This window comes from Narcine bancroftii, chromosome 3, assembly GCF_036971445.1.
Source record: "Narcine bancroftii isolate sNarBan1 chromosome 3, sNarBan1.hap1, whole genome shotgun sequence".
Classification (NCBI taxonomy): domain Eukaryota; kingdom Metazoa; phylum Chordata; class Chondrichthyes; order Torpediniformes; family Narcinidae; genus Narcine; species Narcine bancroftii.
The window spans coordinates 287,807,349-287,818,004 of record NC_091471.1 but is presented as its reverse complement, the minus strand read 5'-3'; positions in this window follow the sequence as shown (position 1 = coordinate 287,818,004).

Below are 10,656 nucleotides of genomic sequence, written 5' to 3'. Positions count from 1 at the left end.
TTGTTGTTCCCCTTTCTTTTTTACATCGAAAACATCTATCAGATACTGTTGGGTCCCATTTATTTAACTTTTGCGGTGTAATGTATAGTCTGTGTAACCAATTATATTGTATCATACGTAGCCTCGTATTTATTGTATTTCTCATCGTTCCAGAACATAATTTCTCCCATGTTTCCTTTTTTATCTTTATATTTAAATCTTGTTCCCATTTTTGTTTAGTTTTACCATTTGTTTCCTCATTCTCCTTTTCTTGCAGTTTGATATACATATTTGTTATAAATCTTTTGATTAACATTGTATCTGTAATCACATATTCAAGGTTACTTCCCTCTGGTAAACTCAAATTGCTTCCTAATTTATCTTTCAAGTAGGATCTCAGTTGGTAATATGCCAGCACTGTATCTCCAGTTATATTGTACTTATCTCTCATTTGTTCAAAGGATAAGAATCTAGTTCCTGAAAAACAATTTTCTATTCTTTTAATCCCTTTTTTTTCCCATTTTCTAAAGGAAAGGTTGTCTATTGTAAAAGGGAGTAGCTTATTTTGCGTCAATATTAGTTTTGGTATTTGATAATTTCTTTTATTTCTTTCTACATGAATCTTCTTCCATATATTGAGGAGATGGTGTAATACTGGAGAAGTTCTATGTTGTACCAATTTTTCGTCCCATTTATATAATATGTGTTCAGGTATCTTTTCCCCGATTTTATCTAATTCTAGTCTCGTCCAGTCTTGTTTTTCCCTTGTTTTATAAAAATCTGATAGATACCTTAATTGTGCGGCTCTATAATAATTTTTGAAGTTTGGCAATTGTAAGCCTCCTTGTTTATACCATTCTGTTAATTTATCTAGTGCTATCCTCGGTTTCCCCCCTCTCCATAAAAATCTCCTTATTATTTTCTTTAACTCTTTGAAGAATTTTTCTGTCAGTTGTATTGGCAATGCCTGAAATAAGTATAGTATCCTTGGAAAAATGTTCATTTTAATACAGTTTATCCTTCCTATCAGTGTTAGTGGTAGCTCTTTCCAATGCTCTAAATCGTCCTGTAATTTTTTCATTAGTGGATTGTAATTGAGTTTATATAATTGGCCTAGATTTTTGTTTATTTGCACACCTAGGTATCTTATTGCCTGCATTTGCCATCTGAATGGGGATTCCTCCTTAAATTTTGAGAAATCCGCGTTATTCATAGGCATTGCTTCACTTTTATTTACGTTTATCTTGTATCCCGACACTTCTCCATATTCCTTCAATTTCTTATATAGTTCTTTTATTGATAGTTCTTGTTCTGTTAAGTACACTATCACATCATCCGCAAATAGACTGATTTTATATTCCCTGTCTTTTATTTTTATTCCTTTTATATTATTATCTATTCTTATCGATTCTGCTAGTGGTTCTATAGCTAGCGCAAACAATAATGGTGATAGTGGGCATCCCTGCCGCGTTGACCTGCTTAAGTTAAATTGCTTTGATACATGTCCATTTACTGTCACTTTCGCTAACGGTCCCTCATATAATGCTTTAATCCAATTAATATACTTCTCCGGTAAGCTGAATTTTTGCAATACTTTGAACAAGTAATTCCATTCTACTCTGTCGAAGGCCTTCTCTGCGTCTAAAGCAACTGCTACTGCCGGTGCTTTATTTCCTTCTACTGCATGAATTAAGTTAATAAATTTACAAATATTGTCTGTTGTGCGTCTTTTTTTGATAAATCCAGTTTGGTCTAAATTTACCATTTTCGGTACCTGTTCTGCTAATCTGTTTGCTAATAGTTTAGCTATTATCTTATAATCTGTGTTTAGCAGAGATATTGGTCTATATGACGCTGGTGAGAGTGGATCTTTCCCTTGTTTTAGTATCACTGTAATTATTGCTGTTTTACATGAATCTGGTAAGTTTTGTGTCTCATCAATCTGGTTGATTACATCCAGGAGGGGCGGTATTATTAGATCTTTAAATGTTTTGTAGAATTCTATTGGGAGTCCATCCTCTCCTGGTGTCTTATTATTTGGTAAATTTTTTATTATCTCTTGTATTTCTACTGTTCCAAATGGTTCTGTTAATTTATTTTGTTCCTCTATTTGTAGTTTTGGTAGTTCAATTTTAGTCAAAAATTCATCTATTTTCCCTTCTTTCCCTTCGTTTTCAGTTCGGTATAATTGTTCATAGAATTCTCTGAAGTTTTCCTTAATTTCTTTTGGATTATATGTAATTTGTTTGTCTTTTTTCCTTGTTGCCAATACCATTTTCTTATTTTGCTCTGTCTTAAGCTGCCATGCTAAGATTTTGTGTGTTTTTTAACCTAATTCATAATATTTCTGTTTTGTCTTCATTATATTCTTCTCCACCTTATATGTTTGTAATGTTTCATATTTTATTTTTTTATCCGCCAATTCTCTTCTTTTGGTTGTATCTTCCTTTATTGCTAATTTTTTTTCTATGTTTATTATTTCCCTTTCCAACTGCTCTGTTTCCTGATTATAGTCCTTCTTCATCTTGGTTGCATAACTTATTATTTGTCCTCTAATGAATGCTTTCATTGCGTCCCATAGTATAAACTTATCTTCCACTGATTCCGTATTTACTTCAAAGTACATTTTTAATTGTTTTTCAATAAATTCTCTAAAATCCTGTCTTTTAAGTAGCATGGGGTTTAATCTCCATCTATACATTCTTGGAGGGATGTCCTCTAGCTCTATTGCCAATAACAGAAAGTTACCTATAACTTGAGGGAAAAACTACACTTCCTTAAAATTTGGCAACTGTAACTGCGTTATATAATGTGGTTCTTTGTGCTTCGTCGCTCTGTCCATTCCCACTTACCCTGTCCTTGGAGGGGAGGGGGTCATCCATCCATCCATCTTAATTAGGTTGAGTCACAAAAATTTAAAGACGTGGAGGTTGGCAGTTGGGTCCTGACGAATCCTGTTCTTTCAGTGAATTTGTTTTTACTTTTTTGTAAGAATTTTTGTGTGTAATTGTTTTGTTTTACTTTTTGGCCCTTATGTCCCTAATTTGCCTGGAAGGTAAAGGAATACTGTAAAATTCTACTGGAATAGGGGAGGAGGACTAACTTATTGTTGCTGTTTTTCTTTTTAGGGTAACTGTCTATTTAATTTTGTCTCTGGATATGTTAGTTGGGATAAGGGAGAAGGGATGGAAATTGGACTCAACAGTGAAGCTTGTTTATGTAATTGGAAAATATAGTGTGTTTTTTTATTATCCTGAATTATTATGGATCTTGACACTGTTTGAGTTTGAAAAATTATAAATAAAATATTCCAAAAAAAAAAAAAATCGCTGGAGGAACTCAGGTCAGATCGTGTCCGTGCATAGAAATAGTCAGTGTTTCAGGTCTGGACCCTTTATCAAGATTAGGTGTTTCTCTATACTCGTACTTGATTTTTTATGTATTGTGATGTGGTAATAAAATCTATGCCCATTAACAGTGCATGGCTCACTGCATGGAAATGTGTCATACCATCCATTCTCGTCTTTTTCTTTGCTGTTTTATTCGATTAGTTGATGTCCTTATCATACATACTTCAGAGGCTGGTGGATAAACTGTCCTCATTGGGACTTAACATCCCTCATTGCAACTGGATTTTGGACTTCTTGACTGAAAGGCCACAATAGAAACATAGAAACATAGAAGATAGGAGCAGGAGTAGGTCATTCGACCCTTCGAGCCTGCTCCGCCATTCAACAAGATCATGGCTGATCTTAAAGTTCAGTCCCCGTCCTCTCCGTAACCTTTAATACCCTTATACTGAAGAAATAGATCTAATTCCCTCTTAAATGGATTTAATGAACCTGCCTCTACTGCCCTCTGTGGCAATGAATTCCACAGATTCACCCCCCTCTGGGTCAAGAAATTCCCCCTCATCTCGGTCCTAAAGGGTTTGCCTATTATCCTCAAACCCTGGCCCGGGTTCTGGATTTTCCCGTCATCGGGAACATCCCATCTGCATCCACTCTGTCCAGTCCTGCCAGAATTTTATAGGTCTCTATGAGATCCCCTCTCAATCTTCTAAACTCCAGGGAGCACAATCCCAATTTGCGCAATCTTTCCTCATAAGTCATTCCTGCCATTCCAGGGATCAGCCTGGTGAATCGCCTCCGCACTCCCTCCATTGCAAGAACCTCCTTCCTTCGATCAGGTGACCAAAACTGCACACAGTACTCCGGATGGGGTCTCACCAAGGCTGCGGTAAGGTATCCTTGTTCCTATACTCAAACCCTCTTGATGTGAAGGCCAACATATTTGCATTTTTAACCGCCTGCCGTACCTGCATGCTCGCCTTCAGAGACTGGTGCACAAGCACCCCTAGGTCTCTCTGCACTTCCCCAATCTATTGCCATTCAAATAGTTTGTATGACCAAAGTGGATCACCTCACATTCATCCACATTGTAGTGCATTTGCCATGGATCTGCCCAGTCCCCCAATATATCCAAATCGCACTGGAGCTTCCTGACCCCCCTCTTCCGTGCACGCAACCCCTCCTAGCTTAGCGTCGTCTGCTTAGTGTCATTCTGGTTTGGCAGCAAAACCTCAAGCCCCACCGCTGGTGCTTCTCAGGGCTGTGTGATCAGGCCGCTCCTGTTCCTGCTGCTGACTCCTGATTGGCACTGCCAGGATCATCAAGTTTGCTAATGATACCACAGCAGCTGGGGCCTCACGGGCAACCAATGATAAATCTGCTTACAGAGAGGAGGTTGAGGGGCTCGTCCAAATGATGCAAGAACAACAGCCCGAGTCTCAACATGGACCAGACGGAGGAGATGATTGAGCACTTCAGGAGGATGGCGGTCAACCATTCTCCATTATAGATAAATGGAGCACACAAAGTTCCTGGGTGTGCATATAAAAGACAAGCTGTCCTGGAAACACACTTCCTAAGGAGGTTGAGAAGGACAGGGCTACCGACCCCCTTCTTGACAACCTTTTACAGGAGCACAGTTGAGAATGTCCTGTCTGGCTGGATCATTTTGTGGTACGGTAGCTGCTAAGCATTAAATCAGGTCCATTTAGAGGATTATTAAAATAGTCACTGGGGTCTCCTTTTCCTCTATTGACCTCATTTACCAGGAGTATTGCTTAAATAGGGCTCTATTATAGAACACCCTTTCCATCTAGCCCATGGAACCACTATCATCAAGGAGGTAGTTCAGGAGTATCAAGATCAGGGCTGCCGGGCTGGAAAATAGGTTCTCCCCATAGGCCGTGAGATTGATGGACAGTATCCTGTAACCAAGTAAATCATCCCAAAATATTTACAGTATCTATATTTATTTTTAATTATATCTTCATGTCTATATGGGACTATTATGTACTGTGTATTGTGTGTGTATGCATGTGGACCGTGGTCTGGAGAAACGCCATTTCATCAGGCTTAATATGTACAGTCAGTCAAGTAAATTAACGAACTTGTTAAGCATGGAACTGGGATTTTGTGATTGGGTGGATTGAGTGTTGACATAGTGGATGCTGAGAAGGTGCAGGTCATTGATAACCAGAGGAATTGGGGGAAAGATTGAGCATGTCCACAAATTATTAACAAACCATTTGCAGTCTTTAAATCAAATGCAGGAATATGGAATGCCTTCAGAGCAACACTGAAGAGAGGAGATCCTTTCGTGAAACTCACGTCCACTGGAAAGACTTGCAATTTTGACCATTCCTAAATGTCCTAAGGAAATGTTGGTGAGTCACCATCTTCAACCATCCAAGTGGTGCAAGTGCTTTTGCTATTCTGTTGGGCAGGTCTTCTTAAGATTATGAGGGAACTGTGGTATATTTCCAAGTCAGGATGATGTATGATTTATAGAGAAACGAAGGTGATCCTCATGTCCCTGCTTCATGTGTCCTCGGTGCAAAAAATTGCTGTTGAAGCTGGTGTCAATCAAGTGTAGATGGTGTTAAGGGATTCTTCTTTCTCATTAATTTAGTGAAGAATGATGTCATGCATATGGATGAGAACCCCCCCCCCCCCCCCATCTTTCATCATTACAACTGAGAAAAGGGTTGGCGGGCATGGGATTTAATAGGGTACATTATACCAGGAATGGAATTTGCAGTACTAATAGGTGGTTATGTAATCTGCATGAAGAAATGCCTTTGCAGGCTTAGTCCATACCAATTGCAGTTAATGTATGGGCTCTGGAGATGCACCTGTCTCAACAGAACAGAAACTGAAATCGTAGAATTCTTGTGAAAAGGCAAAAAGAGCCTAAAATGTCAGGCACCTGATGCAGAAAGTGTGTGTCTTTAATTTTATATTATCCCTCAAGTAAATATTTTAAAACGTTATACCTTATTAGCAAAGGAATATTGTACACAAAATATAACCAGAATACATTTATGTGGTTGCATCTGTGGTTAAAATTGATAAACATAAATAGTGCAGTTTGCATATATCCATTGTAAAAAATGAATAGGTTTAACCATTTTGTTAGCCATTTTCAGGATTTTGGTGTCAATGGTGAGTCCTACATGAAATGCCCATTCCTAGTTGTCCTGGCAATGGCATCTTCTTAAACCGCTGCAGTCCTTCTGGTGATGAATCTCCCACAATACTCTTAGGTAGAGAGTTTCAGGGTTTAGCATTAGTGAGGATGAAGGGCCAGTGATATATTTTCAAGTTAGGATGGTGTGTAACAGGCAAGAAGAGATGTTTCCATGCCTTTGTTGGATGGTAGACTTTCAGATGTGGTGTTAGAGAAGCCGAGATAAACAGTGTGAGCTGAATCTGTGGGTCCATATGCACTGATCCTCATGGTCACTGGTGGCAAATGGAATGAATAGTTTGAGTGGTGGATTTGATTATGAAACAAGCAGGTCATATTATTGTTGATAGAGCCAAGCTTCTTGAGTATTGTTGGTGTGGCACTTATTTAGTCAACATTCTTTCACATTCTGGGCATGGCCTTGTAGATGATAGAAAGCCTTGGATTTTAGGAGATGAGTCATTTGCTTTAGGATACCAGTCTGATCCCCTGTTGTTGTGAGAGTATGCTGAATGTGGCTTTTCCAGTTGAGTGCCCAGGACGGTGGTGTTGATGCCACTGAATGTCAAAGGTAGGTGGGTAGAACAAAAAAAACCCCACAGGTCAAGCAGCATCTATGGAGGCAAAGAAATGGTTGATGTTGTGAATCAGGACGCTGCATCAGGATTGAGACTGGTGAGCCAGTATAACAAGTTAAAAGGGAGGGGTGAGACAGGGGCTGGTAGGTGATAGCTATAGTTTATAGGGGAATAGACTCTTGTATAGAGTCACAGGCCCTTTGGCCCAACCTGCCCATGCTGAGCATCAAGCCCCCACCTTCACTAGTCTCACCTGCTTAGGTTTGGCCCATATCCCTCTCACCCTATCCTATCCATGTATCTGTCTAACTCTTTCTTCAGTATTGTAGTAACTAGAGGTGGTCATTGCTTGGCACGTTTATGGAACAAATATTCCCTCCAACTTGTACCATGACTGAATGTTGTCTTTATGCAGGCCTGAACTGCTTCATTTGCTAGGGAACTGTGAATGAAATGGAACATTATTTCATCATGAAAAGGCATCTCCACTTCTCACCTTATGATGAAGTTCATTGATGGTTGGACTTAGTACCCTGTCTTGAGAAACTCTTTTAGTAATGTCTTAGCAACTTGAGAAATACAGTTTTGAAAGAGTTAAAATGATTGGTACAATTAAAATCTCATCACTATTACCTCACATGCTTGATTTATATTACTGACAATGTGTGTTTCATAAAGTTACCAAAATGACTTTTTTTTAGAGTGACTTGCATTTCTAAAGAATATTTTGTGACATTAGGGTGCTGCAAAATACTTGACTGGCAATTAATTACTTTCTGAATTCTGCACACTGCTTTAAGGCAATATATTTGAAGCCAAATAGCTCCACCCTCACCACCATCCAGGGACCTTACATGTGAGGCAAATGGACATGCACCTCCTCTTACCTCATCTGCTGTATTCCATACATTGGTGAGACCAAATGCAGTCTTGGGGACTGTTCTGCAATGGCCATGCTGAACTTCTGGTTGCTACCATTTCAACTCCACTTCCCATTTCATACCCTCCTGTCTGTCCTGGGCTGCCTCCACTGCCAGATTGAGGACCAACAGAAACTAGAGGAACAACACCTCATATTCTGCCTGGTCAGTCTATATAGCCCACTGCTAAGTACACGGAATTTTCCAATTTCAGGTATCTTCTTCCGTACCACGTGCACTCTTCCCCCTTCCTCTTTTTTGCCCCATTTCACATCACCACTCGTTCTCATTCCCCTATCCTATTTGGTTCTAGTTCTTTTCACCCCACTAGATTCTTCCACTCTTTCCCATCCCCTCCTTCACCCAGCCTTGGCTACACCCAGTCTCTCTTCACACGACCATTCTCACCTTTTCCTATCTGCACCCAGCACTGGCATCTTTTGTCTCTAATCGCCCTGTGCGACTCACCTTCCTCCATCATGCTTCACCTCTCTTTGGTTCAGCAATCCCACATGGGTCCTAGACCCACCCGGTCCTCTTCACTGGCTTCTCTTCATATTCCCAGTCTTGATGAAGGGTTTTGGCTTAAAATGTCAATCATTCTTTTTCTCCCACTGATGATACTTGATTCGCTAAGTCACTCCAGCAGATTGTGTTTAGAGTCAGATTTCAGCATCTGTCATCTGTAAGTACTCTTTAATGATGTTTTCTCAATTTCTAATCTTTTTCTGATTGTAGTTTAGGGATAAATATCCTAGAACAGTACAGCTTAGTATGAGCTCTTTGACCCATGATGTTGTGCCAACCTCTATAAACCTACTCCACATCAATCCAATCCTTACCAATGGCACAGCCTATCTAAACGTCCCTTTTGTATTATATTTCACATGACATTAACTTCCCTTTTTCAAAATAATGCCACAAGTTAATGCCCAGCTTTAGTTATCTTTGGAAGTGCAGCACACTTCAATACCACTTTGAAACATCATGCCAGATGTTATACCTATGTAGGAGTACTTGTTCACACAATCCTCTAAGTGAGTGCGATCACTGAGTCAAGGCTGACATCTGGAGGCCATGTGGGGCTACATTATTTATAGCCTGCAAAAGATTTGGGCTAATGTCAGCTTTAATTATCTGCTGCTAATCATAATAACTTTTTTTGAGATACTAATGCATTTACGTACTAGTATTTGAATTTGTAATGTTAAAAGATCTAATGAAATTAAGACACATAAACTGAAATTGAAATATTTAAATTCATTTACTGTGCTTTTTTTGTTATCTGAAATAAGAAAACCAAGATTTATAGAGTTTCTTTTAAGGAAATGTGTTTAAAAGGTAAAAGTGTACTGGCCATGGGGAGAAATGAAAAAGGACAGCTGGGAACAGTTGAAAATTGTAAACTTTTAAAACTAAAAATGTGTGGCAAATGCGTAAAGGGATTAAAGTTTTATTTAAAAAAACTGAAAATATCTAATATTTTACATAAACTTACCAGTAATCTCAGGGACCAAGTCAATAGTTCTTGAGAGAGCTAATTAGCTACAAATGTTAAGAAGCTACTTTTCTCTGAAGCATTGGAGGCTGATAGAAATGTATAAAGTAATGAAAGGCAGAGGGTAAACAGCCAGGATCTTTTTTCTAGGATAAAAATGTCAGATAGTAAAAAGGATTGATAGATAAAGATTCAAAGTTGCAGTTAGTGCAAGAATATGAATTTCAGGGTTTTCTTAAAACTACAGTACAGAAAATAGGCCATTCAACCCTTCTAGTCAGTGCCGAAACATCATTCCGCTAGTCCCACTGACCTGCACCCATTCCATAACCCTCCAGACCACTCATATCCATCCAATTTATTCTTTTACCACATTTCTACACCTTTTGCCTGAAGGTTGTAGCCAGAAGAGGCGAACAAGAAAGACCTGCAGCATTGCCTTCCAATGATGCTGCTTGACTCACTGAGTTCCTTCAGCATCCTGTGACCAGGATGATGGAGGTCCATTATGAGGTTGAGGCAGTGCCTCAGACTTCTTCAAGTTCCTGGACAGTCGTCACCAACCAGACCACAATCCAACCACGAGGATTAAACACTAGAATTAAACACAACATTTCTGTTGAGCCCCATACTAGTGTTTTGCAAAGGTTCATCGTGATTTTTGTGCCTTAGAAATGAAGCCAGAACGTTTGTGGTTTAATTGATCACTTTCTCAGCCTGCCTCCCTCTTGCAATGACTTGTGAACCCATATTGCAGGGTCCCTCTCCTCCAGCACCCCTTTTAGACTGGTATCCCTCATCCCACATTACCTCTCTTTGTTCTTCCTGCCAAATGTATGACCTCACTTTACATTAAATGTCATCTCACAAGCAGCTTTTTCAGACTGATATCAAACTGAACACTGTACTTCCAGTGTAAACTTACCAAGAATCATATTTAATTTCAACATGACTCTTTACCTTCCTTGGAATAAATGCTACCATACTTTTTGCCTTCCTATTTCCTTGTGGTAACTGTTAACTTTGTTCATCGTGTAAGTGAACAAATTCAGATCGCCGTTTAATAGTTTATCACCAACTTGTATGGTTGCTTATAAGATTGGAGCGTTAAAGTCAATGTCCCTAAGGCCTGATGGAATACAGC